The sequence below is a fragment of the Bos taurus genome, chromosome 16, assembly GCF_002263795.3.
Source record: "Bos taurus isolate L1 Dominette 01449 registration number 42190680 breed Hereford chromosome 16, ARS-UCD2.0, whole genome shotgun sequence".
Classification (NCBI taxonomy): domain Eukaryota; kingdom Metazoa; phylum Chordata; class Mammalia; order Artiodactyla; family Bovidae; genus Bos; species Bos taurus.
Window position 1 is genome coordinate 43066538 of NC_037343.1, and position 18958 is coordinate 43085495.

General features: G+C 45.4%; 1 protein-coding gene across 5 annotated transcripts in view; it reads right to left on the minus strand.

Moving 5' to 3' along the window:
- Positions 1-18958, minus strand: part of PEX14 (peroxisomal biogenesis factor 14) — a 144546-nt gene that overhangs the window by 102612 nt on the left and 22976 nt on the right. The window lies entirely within an intron of this gene.

The following is an 18958-nucleotide window of genomic DNA, read 5'->3' on the forward strand; positions in this document are numbered from 1 at the left end:
TCCATCCTTCCCCACATCTTGGCAATCACAAGTCTGTAAGAACAGTTTTACATTTCTAAATGGCTAAGGAAAACAAAAATCAAAAGAAGTCACGTGAAAATCACATGAACTTCGAATTTCAGTGTCGATGAATAAAATGGTACTGGAACACAGCCATGCTCATTCAGGGGCTTCTCAGGTGGTGCATCGATAACAAATCCACCTGCCAATGCAGGAGACGTGGGTTCGAAGCCTGGGTCAAGAAGATCCTCTGAAGAAAGAAATGGCAACATACTCCAGTACTTTGCCTGGGAAATCCTATGGATAGAGAAGATTGTGGAGGGCTACAGTCCATGGAGTCAGACATGACTGAGCATGCACACACACTAAGACCACCAAATCTTGATTCTTCCTGCTATTACTTTAGATTCTTTTGTGATCTAAGAGAAAAACTAGAAGAGTTCCAAAAGTATGATGCATAAGAGAGAAAGCTGGCACTCAAAAATCTTCAAATTTACAGTAAGATGACAAAAACGGTCAAGTGGAATTAGCTCCTCTCAGGGGAAAGCTGCCCTCTTCACAAGCACAGCGGCCCCTGGAAGGCCCAGGGACAGCCACCCTCCAAGATGGTACAGTCTGGGAACCAGCTCCGGCAGCAAGGGGGGGTGACGGGAGACGTGCCTCACAGCCGTGTGAAATAAGTTGACAGCCAGTTCAACTGTCTAAGAAGGGGTATCTAACATAGGCCACGTGGCTCCAGATGACTTCAGGAGTAACTTGTCCACACAATGAGGGTAGCACAGAGAGCAAGACAAGCCACGCCCCTGACGTGGATGAGTGAGTCACCGTATTTCACATAGCTTTCAGAGGCACTGAGATAAAGACCACAGGACTGATTCTTGTACCCATGGTCAGATTTGTACCCTCAGACTGTCTTTAGCACCAAGATGCAAATCTGGAAGAGAATCTGAATCAAGAGACTTCCCTGGTTGCCCAGTGATTAAGACTCCACCTTCCAATGCAGGGGTTAGGGATTCCATCCCTGGTTAGGGAACTAAGATCCCATGTACTGAATGGTGTGGTCAAAAATGGAAAGTAAATAAATACTTTTTAAAAAGAGAGAGAGACAGAGAGGTACCAGTCTAGTTGCCTCCTCTGACAAAACCAATTTAGAAATTTTTAGCTCAGCAAAGAAATCCGTAGCACACAGAAGGAATTAAATGGTAATCACTGTGGCTCTGAACTGTTCAGTAACCTTTCACTAAACACCATAAACAACCACAGCTTGCAACAAACAAACACACCTTCAAAAAAATCAACGATTCTGCAGAGGCCTATTATTAATAGACAGACACCAGAGCCATCTCGGCCATGAGGGTCTCCTACCTCTAATGGGAAGATAAAAAGGAAAGTCTTCCTGTCCTACCTCTGATGCTCTTAGCAATCTCAGTCATCTAAAATGCCATGTATTTTACTTACAATTAATGCAAGATTTAACCAGTTCTCACCATCAAGAGATCAGTTCTCTTGAGCACCCTCCTTCTCCTCTAGATCAATGGCAACTCATTTCTAAGTCCTTCCCACTCTGTCTGGGGAACAGAGAGGAAGGATTAAGAATCACCATCTTGCTGTGCAATCTTCTTGATTCTCCGCACCTAACTCGTGCTAGGGTGAGAGACTAAAATCACAAAAATCCCTACATCTCCTCAATTTGGCCAGAGTCCTGAGACGTCGCTCATCGTTTTCTGTTCACTGTCCTTTCTCTCTCTTCTTGCCTGTTTAAACACATGGACACAGAGTTATTAACTTTTACAGGAAAACCAAATAAAATAATGTCAAAGCAAAAACGCGGTGATGTCAGGCTGCAGCTAGCACCATTCATTTGTGGGAATCTGATTAGCGCTCGAGTGGCAGCGCTACCTGGAAAAGTGCTCACAATCAAATAAAAAAATGATACCAAAACATTAACCTGATGGCTAAAAACTCCACATTTAAACAGTTAAAGTAATAAAGGAGCTTTTATTGAGTATTTTTTATATTTCATTATGCCCCAAATTGACGAGGACTCCCGGATACATTTTCTAGAGTTTTGGTTCCTTAAATCAAATGCTCTCTTGGACTTTTTTTTTTTTTTAAACTGAAAGGAAACAGCATTTCTTGTAAATCTGAATGAAAGGATTAAAGCTTCTCCTACAGTATCAATATCAGCGGTGAGTGCAAACACAGCCAAACACTGCAACAAACAGAAGCCTTTTTTGATTTATGTACTTTAATTCTCAACCTGCCCACAGCCAGCAAAGTATTTTCCTATACAAACCCTCTATTTCCCCATTCATACCCATTCTGCTCAAAGATGGCTGGGAACAGAAGGTGGCAGAGAGGCAGGCCAGAAAGTGGGCTGGAAACCTGCGCCCGGAGTCCAGTCCTGATGTGCACGCGTCCTCGAACCAGGCCCCTCACACCCTGCTCTGTGCCTCGGATTCCTTCATTTCTATAAAAGGGCTTGAATAGATGGCCTTCTGGACCCTCTAAGCCACATCATTTTATAATTTCCAAGTTGATCCCATCAGGCAGCCTACCTAGGCCAGGGACATGGGTGAGGGTCAGGGACCAGACCCAGAGCTATTCTGGAGCTATTCCGGAGCTCAGCTCTCCAATCTCATCCAGCCAGAAATAGGAGAAAGCCAACAAAGATGGGGAAGGGAGAAGACATTGTTGCTGCCAAAAAAAGAAATAAATTCCATATACATTACACATAGCAAAGCTCTATTCACACTACTTACTGTCTATTTCATACAGAAGCTTAGTTACCTGGTGTCCAAATCACAGAAGATTAAAAACTGCAAATGAGAAAGGAGAATCAAGCCAGACAGCCAAGAAATACTCGCAGAACAAAGACAAGATAGTGAAAAAAGCCTAGCAACAAATGTCAGGAGAGACTTGTCTATAAAAAGCAAACAGAAAACTCAAAAAGTTATCAGTCCGGGGTCATTTGGCATAGGCGGAGTCATTCAGAGGAGGAGCGAATACACAACAGATCTGTATTTCAACAGGTTTGGAAAACAGCTACACTTAAAATACAATATAAACATTTACATCTAAAATGATGATACTGAGTCATCAGGATTAAATTATAGTCTTAGATACTCTACCTTATAAAGCGAGAGAAAGCGTATAACCCATTTTAATTCCAGTTAAAAGTTTTACATGTTTTGTTTTCATATGGCTCTCAATGGGCATCTAAACAGTGTGGCTGCCCAGAATGACTTATTCCAAGAGGGTGGCAGAGAGGGTAGTTTTCCTGAACTGAACAAAAACAGTTTTTATTCAAGTAAGAGTAAGAAATAGGAAGCCAAAGATTAAATAAGCTGAAGCTCCAACACTCTGGCAACCTGATGCAAAGATCTGACTCATTGGAAAAGACCCCGATGCTGGGAAAGATAGAGGCAGGAGGAGAAGGGGACGACAGAGGATGAGATGGCTGGATGGCACCATCGACTCAATGGACATGAGCTCGAGCAAGCTCTAGGAGATGGTGAAGGACAGGGCAGCCTGGAGCGCTGCAGTCCGTGGGGTTGCAAAGAGTCAGACACAACTCAGCAACTGAACAAGTTACTAACCTTCACTGAGTCTACACAGAACAACAGGCACTTAAAAAACCAAGAACAACAAGCAAAGATGTTGTTTTTGCAGTTACAATCTTGGACAAGGACAGCCATCTGGTCCCATACATGACCTAGGACTTCCGTCTTCAACAACCTTGACACATGACTAGCAAGCCTCCATTAGAATGCTTATAACGAACAGAGAACTCACTCTCTTAAAAGACTGTCAATTCCTTTTCAGGAGTCCTTCTTGAAACGGAGCTGAAATCTACTTTCCTGAACCTTCTATCCACTGACCCTAGTTTTCTGCTGGAGAATAATACTAACTGATCTACTTTTTGAGACAATGCTGGATGAGGAAGGAGGAGAGGCCTATGTCTCTTGGCTATCTTTTATATAAAAGCATTTCCCTTACTCTGCTTATTAACTAAATGTGAACACCCGTTTCACTACATAACAGGTTCACGAATTCTGCTCTTAAGCCCGGTAAGAGCAGCCTTGCCCTTTCTGGGAGAGCCAAGGCTACACCTGTAATGTCAGAATGCATTAACAGTAATAAAGGCCACAGTAATGCAAGAGACGACTTCATACAGACGTCATTCCAGGATGGCTAAATTCAATCAAATATGGCAGTGCTTCCTACAATGCTATGCTCGCCAGGGCCAGTGTGTATGACGTGGGCCCACTTACTGGAAGCTGCTGGAAACAGAAAGTGAGCACTCTGCTTCGAGACTGTAATGGACGGAGTTTTTTACTAGCCCATAAGTGGTTTGGCATCCTTCTTTCCCAGGAATTACCTAGGAATTCATTTAACATCTACAGACTTCAAATGAAACTTCAGAAGGCTAAACGTACATGAAGCAAAGGGGGCAAGGGCACCGTGTTCTCTCACCCTCATCTTAAAGATACATGATCCTCATGGGGGGGAAACGGAAACTCCGAGGAGGTGGTAATCAAGAATTAAAGCCAAAGGCGACCTGGCCTTACTTCTAACTTGGTCACGAACTTCTTCAGTAACTTTCAGAGAGTTACATACCTTTCCTGTTTCTCCTTCCTCATCTGTAAAATGGAACTGTAACTGCTTAGGGACTCACCAAAAGTGTTAGAAGGAATAATTAGTTAGCATTTATGTAAGACTTTTGATCTTCAAAGTAAGATTATTAGACTATTAAGTGGAGTAGATGTGGTTTGAAAAAAATCTTTTAAAAACATAAAGTATGCAAGCAAATTCAGAGAGGCAAAACAGGCTAACATCATCTCCCAAAGGCCAGATGCCTCCACCTCCATAGGCAGCCGCTTTCTGCCTTAATCTGTATTTGCATGTAGAGACAAAGGTATAAGAACCTTTTACTGGCAAAACTGGAGAAGGTAGAATGAAGAGAGAAAGGAAAAAGGAGAAGGTCAGAGGACAGGCAGTGAGGAAAATGTAAAAGGAAGGAGAGATAAGAAGAGAGAAAAATAAGGGGCAAGAAGGGAACAGAAAGCAGCAAGAAATAAAGAAAGGCAAATCCTTAAAAAGGAGCAAAAACAGGAAGAGAGGAAGAAACAGAGAGTGAAACAGAAAAGAAAACTTCATTAGCGAACAAATAAAAAGTGTTTCCTGTTTTCAAAGAAAAAAACGTTAAATTTTTTTGACTAAAAAAAAAATCAGAGGACAAAGAGCAGAGGATAGAAAAACAGAACATAAAGCTTTAAGGAGTATGTCTGGAAACCAGAAAGCTGGAAGGGAAATCATTAGCAAGTCCACAGTGCGTCTACAGTGATACTGCGTGGATCAATTCATTTAACGCTGCCCTGTACATTTACAGAAAAGTACCTCTGATATAATAAAGGCTCATAAACACACAGAAATTGGGTTATACCCGTTTCGAATTCCTGCCAAACAATGGTTCAGAAAAATGAAGCTCTATTTTAATTAGCTGGACTCACGAGTGATTTGATAACAGCAGATGCTGTCTGCATGCTTTCAGCTTGATGGGCTCCACATACATGAACTTAAGAGTGGTTCTGATGCAATTAGGTATTTCTTTCTGTTCCAATGTGCCAGGCCCTAGGACGCAAGCCTATGTGTAGCCCCTCCATGTTGCTATATTTATCTACACATTACTATTACAAATCATGAAGACTACATACGACAAGCAGAAAAGCAGTTTTCAAAGTCACTGGTAGGTAGACAAGAATATTCTCATGATGAATTTTTTCTTTCCACTGGAGAAAGAAAAGTTGGATAGTTGAGAAAAAGCCACACAGGGCAGCATCAGTATAGAAATATTTAAAGCCAGAGCTGAAACACAACAGGCTTCGTAGCTCAAATTTTGCGATTCCAGTCCAGTGCTACGACAAAGGATTAGCGCACTTAATGCACAGGCTGACCTGGGACTAAGTGGCCTTCAAAATGTTCTTTGTAATCAAGCATCCTATTATAACCCAGCTTGCTGCTCGCTGAGACCGGCAGTGGTGTGCAGAACCGCAACCCTGCAAGCCCAGGTATTTTTACCAGGTGCTTTCAAGCTGGGCACCTGTCTGCCCCTCACTCCCTTTTAAGCACTCTCTCTCCCAAAGAGCATTCTGTTTGCTTTTCCCACAGCACTCACTGCCCTCTCTGCCAGGACTGCTCAGAGAACCACCACCCACAGACACAGGGCTGCTGAAGGACCTGCGTATAAAACAAGAGCTGCTTCCAGCCCCGGACTCGCCTGATAGGAGGACCCAATCTGTTAATTATCTGTCAGTTTGTCACGGCTGGACTGAGAAGGCGAGGACCGTGAGAGGGGGTGTTGGGGGGGGGGGGGGCGTGGCGGGGAGGCGCTCTGCTGGGTGGTGCAGTACTCATCCTGAAATTCTGAATCAGGTGTCCAATATCCCCTGTTGAATGATGGGCAGTACAGAGGGTGAAAAAGACAAGAGGCCAGGGTTTTGAATCACTCAATTCGGACAGAAGAGGGGGCCATGAAGCCCACCACCACCACCCCAAGCGCACGGGGAGAAACACACCCCCTCACTCTCTCTCTGAAAGGACAGAACGGACACAATGACCTTCACACCAGCTCCCGTCCGCTGGCGCTAACAAGCTGCACACTGTAAATCAAGGATGGAATCCCAGTGCCAGGAAAGCGAAGGAGAGACTCTTCTTCTGGGAGGGCCCACGGATGCTGCCTGCCTCTGAATCAGCGTTTCAGGCCGATGTGTGGAAGGCAGGAAGCTCCGTGCCGGCAACTGAAGGGAAAAATATGTATTTATTATATATAGTAGGCCTTCTTCAAAAGTTATTTATTTCACAAAACCACTCTGCTAAATAGAGGTTTCAATCTAATTGGAACTGCAATTTGCATATTGTAAATGCACCAAGTGACAGTCTTTGAGACTTCTGTTCTACTCCACAGTTTATGGGTTCACAAGCAGTAGATTTCCCAACATACACACATGCAAGAATGGAAGAAAAGACTATAGAGGAGTATCTTTTAAATATATGTATCGTACGAAGTGGTTTTTTTCAGCCCCTTGCAAACCCCTGAGGAGGGGCAGAGGGCTCAAGCTGTGAAATGGGGAGGATGCTTGCAATACCCTCCAAGGAGACAAAGCCAATAGGGCGAAAGGAGGCTGGTGGCAGCTGCAGGTTTGCTTCCGACCAAGTGTTTGGGCACACAGGTCTATAGCGAGCCCCCACTCACCACGAGTCCCTTCTTTCCTTCCTAGGGGAGGCAAAGAGGGGACCCCCTACTCAGCTTAACTCTCTCCACTCCCACCTACATCCCAAGTGCATGTCTGTCTGTGTCCTCAGTCACGTCCATCACGACCGACTCTTTGCAACCACCATGGACTGTAGCCCACCAGGCTCCTCTGTCCGTGGGATTCTCCAGGCAAGAATACTGTAGTGGGTTGCCATTTCTTCCTCCAAGGGATCTTCCCGACCCAGGGAGTGAGCCTGCGTCCTGTATTGCACGCACATTCTTTACCACTGAGTCACCTGGAAAGCTTCCGTTCACATCCCAAATGAGCCATGGTTAATTAACAGAGATGCAAATAGTCACAGACTGAAATAAAGGTTTTCGACAACAAGTAAAAAAAGACCTTATAAATCAAATAGGAAAAGAAAAAAGAAAAGGCAGAGACAGAAAGCACCCAAAGCAAATGATCAAAATACCTACAACTGAGGAAATGAGAAACAGAAGGGACCGGTCAGGACTGCCCATAAAGGTCTACCATTTTCTGTTTGCACCTCTGGGTTCATTATCAAAAGCTGATTTATGACAGGAGGAGATACCGTTCTGGGGAAGAGAAATGGGTGCAAAGATTCTGGAGTCCTATACACGCCCAAGACTTATCTCCCTAGACTGCATCCAAATTAACCTTCTGCTCCTTGTTCCCCTCACTCACTTCAAGAAGAAATAACTTTTTCAAAGACGGCATCCCTACAGCCCAAAGATATCCCCTGCTTCCTTCAAAACAAAGCACCTTCTAGTTTATGGCAACTCCTTTCTGCCTTCCATGCTCTGATAATACCAGCCTCTCTGTCACAGGGTGTAACCTTCATTTAAAAAAAAAAAAAAAATCAGAGCTCCAGCTTCCCATTTAAAAAAAAAAAAGATAGGAAGAATAAATACGAATTTGAAGGGGAATTCTGCCAAAACCCGAACCTCCCAAATCTGGTTCAGCCACATTCTTGCCCACAGCCTGTACTTCTCGGTGCCTCCCTACATTTTTCAAAATGCAGCTGCACAGACCTCTTAAAATTCAGATTTCTAGCACCTATAATTACAGGGCGCTCGAGCCAGGCTCCTTTAATTAATGAACCTGACTCCTCTCTCTTCAAAAGGAAATCTGCATCAGGGATATATCACAGGGGTGACCTGACCTCTGATCGGCACTCTCTGCTCTCTCTGCGTGATGGCCACCAGCACCCTGCACCCCAATGGGAGCGTGAAGTTGCCCCCACCAACCCCTGCATCCCGCCTCCCTGGACGATCCCAGTCTGGCACAAGCCTATTCTGCAGTTAAGGCCATAAAACATCTCATTGAATGTAAGGGAAGAGAAGGAAGCTTTCCTGGGTGTGACCAACAAAATCCAAAGAGAATGAGATTTTCCTAGCTAGAGTGCACCCCTGGTTTCACCCTCTTCCCTCTGCTGGGATGAAGAGCCTGGGGTGCAGGCAGCTGCCATTGTTCAAGGCTGGACAAGCAACAGAGGGAACAGCCTGGGCTTGGAAAACTCCAGAAAAGAACACAACACAACAGGCCTGGAACTGACATGCATCCCAAAGCTGAAATAAGACTGGGTAAGAAAAGCCACGCCTCTTTAAAGCTAAACAGGTGGAAAAGGGGTGTGATGTTGAGGATACTGTGCACAAGGTCTGTAGAAGAATCTGAACACATTCCAAGGACAATGTACCGACCTCAAGTTCCCAGGCGGTCCTCACGGACCCTTGACACTACTCCTCTCTAAGTCAATACCTGACGAGTAGTGTTTAAAGAACTGGCTCTCCTTCTGGCTGCTCTGGGCTGCACAGCCCCACACTGTTTGTACCTGCTGCATGTGCCAGGACAGTCTAGAGCCGCTCTCCTGATAGTGGCTAAAAGCTGGCTCATAACCATGTTTGCTGGAAAGCAGGCTGCCCTTGGCTGCAACAAAGACAGGAAATGGTAGCAAACAAAGCCACAGATACCAGAACAGACCAGGCCTCAGTCAAATCAAGGCAACCCCACGTAAAGCTGCAGCTAGGAGATTTGCGATCCAGATTTGAGAAGATGCCAATGCATTTGGCAATAATAAAAACAGGTTTGGTTCAGTCTCCACCATCTGATAATCGTTTCTCAGGGGTCCCTTGAGCCCCCAACAAACCCAGTGGGGCAACATTTGCTTTACTGACCAAACAAACATCTCTCTCCTAAAAGTGGTGCCAGTGGTGCAGTGGTAAAGATCGGCCTGCCAAGGCAGGAGAAGCAAGAGACTTGGGTTCGATCCCTGGGTCAGGAAAATCCCCTGAAGGAGGAAATGGCAACCTACTCCAGTATTCTTGCATGGAAAATTCCATGGACAGAGAAGCCTGGCAGGCTACAGTCCATGGGGTCACAAAAAGTTGGACACAACTGAGTGTGCACACACTTAACGCAACTCCTACTGGTAGAGTAAAAGTTCTTGGACTACGTACCTGCTGGATCATCGAAAAAGCAAGAGAATTCCAGAAAAACATCTATTTCTGCTTTATTGACTATACCAAAGCCTTTGACTGTGTGGATCACAATAAACTGTGGAAAATTCTGAAAGAGATGGGAATAGCAGACCACCTGACCTGCCTCTTGAGAAACCTGTATATAGGTCAGGAAGCAACAGTTAGAATTGGACATGGAACAACAGACTGGTTCCAAATAGGAAAAGGAGTACGTCAAGGCTGTACATTGTCACCCTGCTTATTTAACTTCTATGCAGAGTACATCATGAGAAACGCTGGGCTGAAGGAAGCACAAGCTGGAATCAAGATTGCCGGGAGAAATATCAATAACCTCAGATATGCAGATGACACCACCCTTATGGCAGAAAGTGAAGAGGAACTAAAGAGCTTCTTGATGAAAGTGAAAGAGGAGAGTGAAAAAGTTGGCTTAAAGCTCAACATTCAGAAAACGAAGATCATGGCATCTGGTCCCATCACTTCATGGGAAATAGATGGGGAAACAGTGGAAACAGTGTCAGACTTTATTTTTTTGGGCTCCAAAATCACTGCAGATGGTGATTGCAGCCATGAAATTAAAAGACGCTTCCTCCTTGGAAGGAAAGTTATGACCAACCTAGATGGCATATTCAAAAGCAGAAACATTACTTTGCCAACAAAGGTCCGTCTAGTCAAGGCTATGGTTCCAGTGGTCATGTGTGGATGTGAGAGTTGGACTGTGAAGAAGGCTGAGCGCCGAAGAATTCATGCTTTTGAATTGTGATGTTGGAGAAGACTCTTGAGAGTCCCTTGGACTGCTAGGAGATCCAACCAGTCCATTCTAAAAGAGATCAGTCCTGGGTGTTCTTTGGAAGGAATGATGCTGAAGCTGAAACTCCAGTACTTTGGCCACCTCATGCAAAGAGTTGACTCATTGGAAAAGACTCTGATGCTGAGAGCGATTGGGGGCAGGAGAAGGGGATGACAGAGGATGAGATGGCTGGATGGCATCACCGACTCGATGGACGTGAGTTTGAGTGAACTCCAGGAGTTGGTGATGGACAGGGAGGCCTGGCGTGCTGCGATTCACGGGGTTGCAAAGAGTTGGACACGACTGAGCGACTGAACTGAACTGAACATAGGGTCTGAGGTTTTCCCAGTTTCTTACACATGATCTGGGCTATAAAATGAAGCTAAGAAACCACTGGAGAACAGCACTGGGGCTGATCAATGAAGCCTAGTCACACTGTCCTAGCTGCTTCATTCTTGCCAGAGCACGTTACAGTGTAGGTGTCAAAAATGAAATTCAACCATTTCTGCATTCTGCCAGAAAAGGGGGCTCTAATGTTCCAGTGACTTTCTGCCATTGCAAATACGATTTTGTAAGCAAGGGGGGAAAAACAGTTAACATCAGTCCATCCCATGGTTAAACCCTCAGATTAAAGCGAGGCATGACCCCTGCCCAAGGAGTCTGACTCCATGGCACCTGTCTTGCTTCCTGGCATGGCAACCTGCCACCGTGATGCCCGGCACCCACAGGCTAACACACTCCATCATCTCTGCTTTCCCACTAGGTCTGTCTCCAATCACTTCGCAGCCTGGATCCAGGGCCCTCAGTGCTGGAGAGGAGCTCCAGGCTGAGAGCATGTCTGGCTGTGAGGAGCCAACCACTTCCGTGTATCCGAATCACAAGCAGCCAGAGCCTGCTGGTGAAGGATTTTTTTAATTTAGTTTGGTTTTCCAACCAAGACCTTCTCAAAGTTCACTATTCTTTGAAGTGGAAGCATTTAATTTTCTAATAAACAATTAGAAGTACAGGACTAGAGAGAACGCCGAATCGAGGACGAAGGTCAGAATATACAAGAATAAGGGGCTGGCAGGTAGCAGAGTTCAGGAATGTCCAGGGATTCTTGGCACGGGGGCTCACACCAGGCAGCCAGGCACTCTCTTTCCAGGGTGTCTCAAGGGGAAATCACCCATCGATCCTAGGACACACTCGCTCCAGGACCAATCCCTTACCTCAGAACAGCCTCTGCCTCAAATTCCTGCTTGCGCTTTAATGTTTAAATTATTAAATGCATTAATGTATTTACATTATTCAAGTCTTATGTGCATTTTTCTAAGATAATTTATGTATAAGAGTTTGAATGTCCATGACTGTTAATGTCTACAACCCTTCCTGTTCATTATTGATTCTGGAAGAAAAAAAAAAGTCAGAGTTTTAATGCCTTATTTTTAATGTATTAAGAGTCTGAATAAGTGCATTCTCTTTTTTCTTTTGTAATTTCATAATTTAAGTAGTGCATTTATTAAACTGACACAGTATGAATTGTGGTGAAGCCTGGCACAGCTCCACGCTACGGGAGCAGCCGGCTGGAAGACGCGCCTGCGCCTCACCACCGCCTCACTCACCATCATCTTCCCACCTCCACCCAGCCAGCACGGGCAGCCGGGAAGCTGCAGGTGCAGGGCACATTTAGGATGGGCAAGGAGACTTGCCGTCCTCCTTCTTGCCCAGGGCCTCACTCCTCGTTAAGTGGGTTTCCAGAATGCTGTGGAGCTGCCTCTTAGTTTCTTTTAAACGTGGAACTTTTCTGCTCATGGAAGTCCTCCTCTGGGGTACTCCAGGTGGTATTCAAACACAGCACACAATTTTCAAAAACAAAATCAAAATGCCCAGCTTACCATGGTGGAAACAGCCAACAAAACAGCTACTTTTAAAGAGGCAAGAGAGGGGAGGCGTGGGTTTCAAAATGCAAAACATCTCAAACAAACAAACAACCCTCCACTTGGGCAGAAAAACACCTTTCTTTTGAAATCCAGTCTCCCCAGCGTAACAGCCCTCTTTCGACAACAGACAATAGAGCGACAGTGACACCCAATGGCCTATGAGTTCAATCCCAACTGAGTGCTCCCCAGGGTATGGGTCTCGAGCCTGGAGCTCCTGAGCCGACAAAGAAGCTCAAGGAAACATCAGCTACTCATCAGGAAGCTGAGGCGCTAACGGAGAAATTTCTTGCTGCTGCACGGAACACACGTAGATGGTATGAGCACATGTCAATACAGTCTCTTTCTGGTGGGTGACATGAGCACGTGTGCACACGTGTATGGACACACAGATGCACAATACGTGGATGCAGCAACACTGTACAAATCAACCTGGAATGGGAGAAAGGACGGCAGACGTACCTCACTGCTGTCTTAGAATCTGACTCTGCCATTTCGAATGTCATTCGAACACAAACACACACATACATGCATACAACAAAAATTACATGTACACATTATACAGGTTTTTACTATATTTTCTTTTTTCTTTTTTTTTTTTCTGTTTCTTTTCTTTTTTCTTCTTCTCTTTTTTGGCTACTCATTACCATTCTTTAACTGTTACAATTTATATCAGCATATAATGTTAAATAATTACAGGGAGCGAAGCTCACTCTAGTGAGGATATAAATGCGCTGTGGGAATCTACAGATTTAAACAAATAACATTCACAGCAGGGGGTGAGCGGATGAATTAGCATTAATATCCTGCCTGGGAGATCCCAGTGCACTGGTACTGCTTAAATACAGATCTTTTCTGTAACAGTCAATATGACAGCTCCCGGCAATACGGCCCCTTTCCTTTTCCCAGTCAATATAGCAGCCAGTGAAAATAGAAACGTCCCTATAGCAATCAATATAGCAGCCAGCTAAAATAAACCCTTCCCTTTTAAGGGCTATATAATAGTCAGCTAAATGGAAGAATTGGCACCCCTGCTGGATAGCTCAGCAGAGAAGCCAAGGAATGAGCAGGCCACGAGCACTAAATGATCCTTCTGCTCCTCTCAAAAGGGCTCTGCCCGGGAAGGGAGAAGACATCCATAGGTAGGGAATCCAGAGGGAGCCTGCAAGAGACACTTGGCAGGCTGCTCCCGGTCCAAGGAGTAAATGCCCAGGTCATAAGCGGGCCACAGGGCACCCCTCACTGATGTTTAATTCAAGTGGCCAGGAACTCTAGAATCCTTGTCAAAACTGTCAGCTGGAAGGAGGGCATGTGTCTCTCCAGTGGGGAGTAACTTGATTTGAACCCCCTTGTGCCCCCGCCCTAGCCCCAGAAGGGAAGAGTATTGAGTTAACAGCCTGTGGTTTTCTGTTTTCCAGCAGCATGAAAAGCGGTTGTGTCAGAAACAGACATTGAGCCAAGTGGGTTAAAACACAGCATTCTATGTTGAGTGCTGCCCAGCAGACAGACAGAACTCATGCTTGAAGCTCACAGCCGTCAATCCATTAAATACTGTAACAATACCGTATCTTCCCCCATTCACAGCATGGAAAATACTCTCCTTCCTTGGAGATATGTAGGAAAGGAGTTTTCTCACAACAGAATTCAGAGGATGGCTCACTTTGAAGGCCAAAACAGACCAAAGGCATTAAAAAAAAAAGAAGAAGAAAAAAGAAAAACAAGGAACATTTAAGAGAGATTCCTATGCATTTGAAGTTGTTGTTCTTTTTCATTATAATTAGCTACTTTTAAAATTGGGCTTCCCTGATAGCTCAGTTGGTAAAGAATCCACTCACAATGAGAATTAAACTTTTAAAATTAGTTCGGCAGGACTTATGAGTTTGATAAATGTGGAATATAACCACTGACACCAGTGCAGGATCCCCACAAACATTCCTGAAGTAAATGCTGGGATTCAGTTATGCTCCAAAGCAGATGAACATCAGGGACCCATCCCTCTTCATTAAAATTCTACAATCTGTCTGCCCTCCTTTGGGTAGATCCATGGAGGGTCCCTGTTTCCCTGGCCAGGTGTTGAACACCCAGTGATGCTCCTGCCATCCATCAGGTGACTCAATTGAGTGCCACAATGTCAGAAACTGCCAGGAGAAAGAGCCAACAAGTCCTGGTTGGAGAGTGCAAGTCCTTAAAAATTTAAATCCTGACACCCCACCTCAGCTGTGAGAATGAGCAGGTGCTCTCTACTTCAGGAATTCCAGGTAAATACCATATCCGGAGAGAAACGGTTAATAAGATCAAGGCCCCTCTCCCTGCAATCAACATCCTGATGTAGGAACCCTATCGGCTGTCCTAGGAAAGCCTGGAGATCTCAGTCACACTGTGAGCCTGGTACCCATTCAAGGGAGGAAATGGCTCTGTGGGGGAGACCCACAAGTTTGCAAAAGGCAGTATCACAAAAAGTGAGCTACTGTTATGATCTGACGTGGCACTTAGCTTCTAGAGCTGAAGCCAGTGAGTGCTTTATAAACTTCAATGTATGTTTCCATTTCTAAACCACACACATAAACTGGGGGGGTGGAGACTCTAAATCCAACAGCAGTAAACCTGAAGAGAAGTCATGATGTTAACAGAGACCACTTCAACTACAAAGGCGGTGGAGCCGGGGGCGGGGGGATGGTTCCAGAGAGAAAGAGGGAGAGAGAGAGAGAAATGAAAGGGAAAATAATCATGAAAGGGAAGCAGAAAAGAGAGACATGAAAGAAAAGATCAGAGATAACAGGAGAAGTAACAAAATAGAAAAGGAAGACAAAAACCTGACTTTGGCATTTAAAGGTTTCAGGGCATTTTATGAAATGACAGTTGCAATAAAACAAATAGAATGGTGAGTCATCTGGTTTCCAACTTCTGAGTCAAAAGGAGCTGTTTCTAGACAAACTACAAAGCAGCCCTGCTGCCTGCACACTTAACGATGCCTATCACTGCTTCAGAGCAGGATGTGGGGAGTGCACACGGGGAGGTGGGCGGTGGGAGTGAGCACTGTCTCTGCTGGTCCCGGTGTCACTGCGAATAAAGACTGTCAAGATTTAAACCATAATAATGGAAAGGCTATAAAGGTCTCAGCTATAATGTTTCCTCTGATGATCCCTTTCATAAAATGCCCGCTTTATGTCGCCTGCGTGGTGGTGGTACACTAAACATCTGTGTATGTGCACTGGTGGCCACGATGCACGCCTCGAGTCCCGGTAGGCAGCAACAGTGCACCCCAGCCCCATGGCTCATCACCACCACCTACGTAAGTGAGGACACACCCACACACACTCCACAAACGTGTGTACAGTGCCTACTTCTGCTGGGAGCTGAGGGGTACGGATATATGCCCACCCCAGATAGGCAGGGTTCAGCAAGGGGGCTAGGTGCCAAACCTCCAGGAAACAAACAAACAAAAACTGTCTTCTGCTTGGAAATACAGCCATGCATCACAGGAGTTCCTCTGCTACTTCAGCACCAAGCAGCCTGACACAAGAGCTTGGCAGCCTAACAGTAAGACGCAACTTTCCCTGTCCTGTCCCAGAGCCAAGTGGATAAGCTGGAATACAAACCAGATAAATGCTCAAAGAGGGCTAAACTGGGTACCCACAAAGACGTGCCTTCACTTGGACTCAGCAGACGAAACTGTACAGAAAACCACTGGTTTCGAGATAATCTTTTATCTGCAGCTTACCACCTAACCATCCTAGACATCAGGGAAACACACAGAAAACAGAAATGGAGTCTCTCCACAGTGATACTTTATAGATGTGACAAAGGGGCAGGAACTAAGAAAGAACAACATGGATGTGAAAACCACACACAGGGATGAGATGAGGTTGAAATGTGTAAACTGGGGAGACTGTGCGATGAAATTAGGGAAGCCAAGGTAAGAAATCAGGAGAGGACCCATCCAAGTCGAGCCTGACTTGGGACAGATGCAGAACGAGAACTCAAGAGTGCTAGGTGGGCAGCCAGTGCCAACCACAAACCATCCCTGGGCTGCTCTCCCTGTTGATCTATAATTGGTGAGTCTGTGATGGAGCTACCAATTATCGTTAGGCCCCCTGTATTTAGTTCACAGACAAAGGGAAGCAGGAGAGACCAGTTAGTAATGAGTAAGTAATGGCCACTAAAATACATTGTATTTTACTGAGCTGCTTCGGCAGGAAAAGCCATTCAGAAAATAAAAAGTGAAAGAATAAAATAAGCTGGAGAAACTCAATTTTCTTCTCCCTTCCTCCCAAAGCCACACTTAGGATAAAATGAGGTTTGTGCAGGTTAATCCTTATGAGGTAAGAAAAAAATGATTAAATACATTAAAAAAATCAATTGTACATTAAACCAAATCCAGGAACTGCGAAAACAAACACTGCAGCGTGCCTCCAGCCGGTATTAGCTCTGCCAGTCTGGCCAGCCGGGGATACCCCACCTGCCTGAGCCCGCCGAATAATGGAAGCTGAGCGGAAAGGCAGAGGAGAAATACAGCTGGGAGGGGCCGGGCGGGGGGGACCACAGACCTGGATTTCACTGGAATAGAGTTATTTCTAGACATGAGAAAGGAAAAAAATAAAGTGTCTTATAGATGAGGCTCTGGAGACCAGGCTGAATTCCTCAAAAATCCAACAGAAATAACAATAATGACAATAACAATCATTTGATAAACAGAAATTATAAACCACTCCACTGTTGAATGATCTGCCACTATTTCTAGTTACTTCTGCTCATTAGCAGATTCTATTAACTGCCATTTTTCAGAGAGACAACAGAGAGTGAGCTGGAGAGGTGAGGTTAGGAGGCCCGCTGTGTCTCTGAGGAAAGGCACTCATAGCCGGCAAGGAAGCTCCCATCGGTCCCCAGCGTGCCAGGGTCCTCAGATTCCTCGGATGAAAGTCTGCAAGAAGGAAGAGCCCGGAAGCGGGGGTCACGGGCTCCTCCCACAGCGGAGTCAGGACTGAGATTCTTAGCTAATCCTAAATAAACCTCACAGGGCTGAACCGGCGCAGCCAATTTGCTTTTCCGTGTGCACTGCAACCATCCGGTTCTGCCTGCAACCTAACCTTCCCCTTCCATCACTTGCTTCAGCCACACAACTGGAAGAAGATCTGAGAGCTGGGGCTTCTGCATGGGGGAGTCAGTCTCTTATTTCAACAAGGCACAAGTTGGCCATATGGATGGTGGGCCCCAAAGTCTAAAAGGATTGACAAATCCGAAGTTTCCTCTTTAATGTGTTTATGCAATGAGTCATTGAGAATGGAAGAAAAACCTCTGTCAGCCCGGCTTCGGGTGGGGGTGGGGGGGGGTTGGGGGAAGTGAAGAGACGTGCTGACAGGCAGAACAGATAATCAGCCACATGAGAGCAGTGTTCCCAACAGAATAAAGACCCGTGTTCACGGGGGAAACTTTCAAAACACCCAAACAGTACTGGAATGGGTTATCAATGGCAACAAGTAAGATGTGACAAAAAGATTTCACTCTCTTGAAGACATCTCTAATCTCTTATCTTTGCTGCCTTAACTGACAGTGAAGGACTTGTCACTGTTGATGGAGACCCAGATAAAGGATTTACCTGAGGGGCAGGGAAAGCCAGAGAGGAAGATCCCGAAGTCTGTAGTGTCCTGACTTCTGTGGCAGGGAAAGCAAAGCACTCAGTTGTGGACCCTCCCCTCTGCCAGCAGGAGAGGGAACAACAAGCAGCTGCTGCCCCCTAGGAGCTACCAGGGACACAGCACCTTGCTCGACAGACAGAAGATGAAAAGATCCTATTATCTCGCCTCCATCCCGTAACCCGTCATTAGTGAGGTACATGGGTGCAGACGCCTCCTCCAAGCACAAGGAGGCCCACATCACCTGTGATAAATTAATAGCTGCCTTTTCAACAGCTAAGATGTGCACAAAAGACTCCAACCAGCGACAGTGCATGAAGGCAGCGGCTTCAGAGAAGCAGACTCACCAGGCAGCACCTGAACAAGCCAAAGCCTAAAAAAAAAATAAAGTCTAAAAAAGCCTAAAGCCAAAGTCTCCCACACCTCTGGGCTCCGTGAGGTGGGCACGCCGCCCGCCTGCTCCCTAGCCTGCTCAAGATCTTGGGGTTTACACCCCAGTCCTGTTGCTGACTAGCTATGGGAACCTGGGCTTGTTTTCCTCGCTGTACCCCGAGGAAGAGGGATCTTCACCAGCTTGTTAGGATGAAACAAGATAATGAAAACAAAGAAACCAGCAACAGAGGCCAGCATATCACAGAGCAGAAGTCCTTCCGGCCTCGGTGATCAGAGCTAGTAATAGGTTAGTTAATCAAAAAATCGGTTAAAGCAGGGAATCATTAAAAATGGAGTCTATCTACATACCTTCAACATTTCACATGAACTTAAAACCTATAAACAAACGTACAGTCATTTGCTAATCTTTTGATGTGAAGCCAAGAGCTTTTCTTTGAGTGTGGGCCCACAGACTGAAGTTCCCAGACGTCTTTCT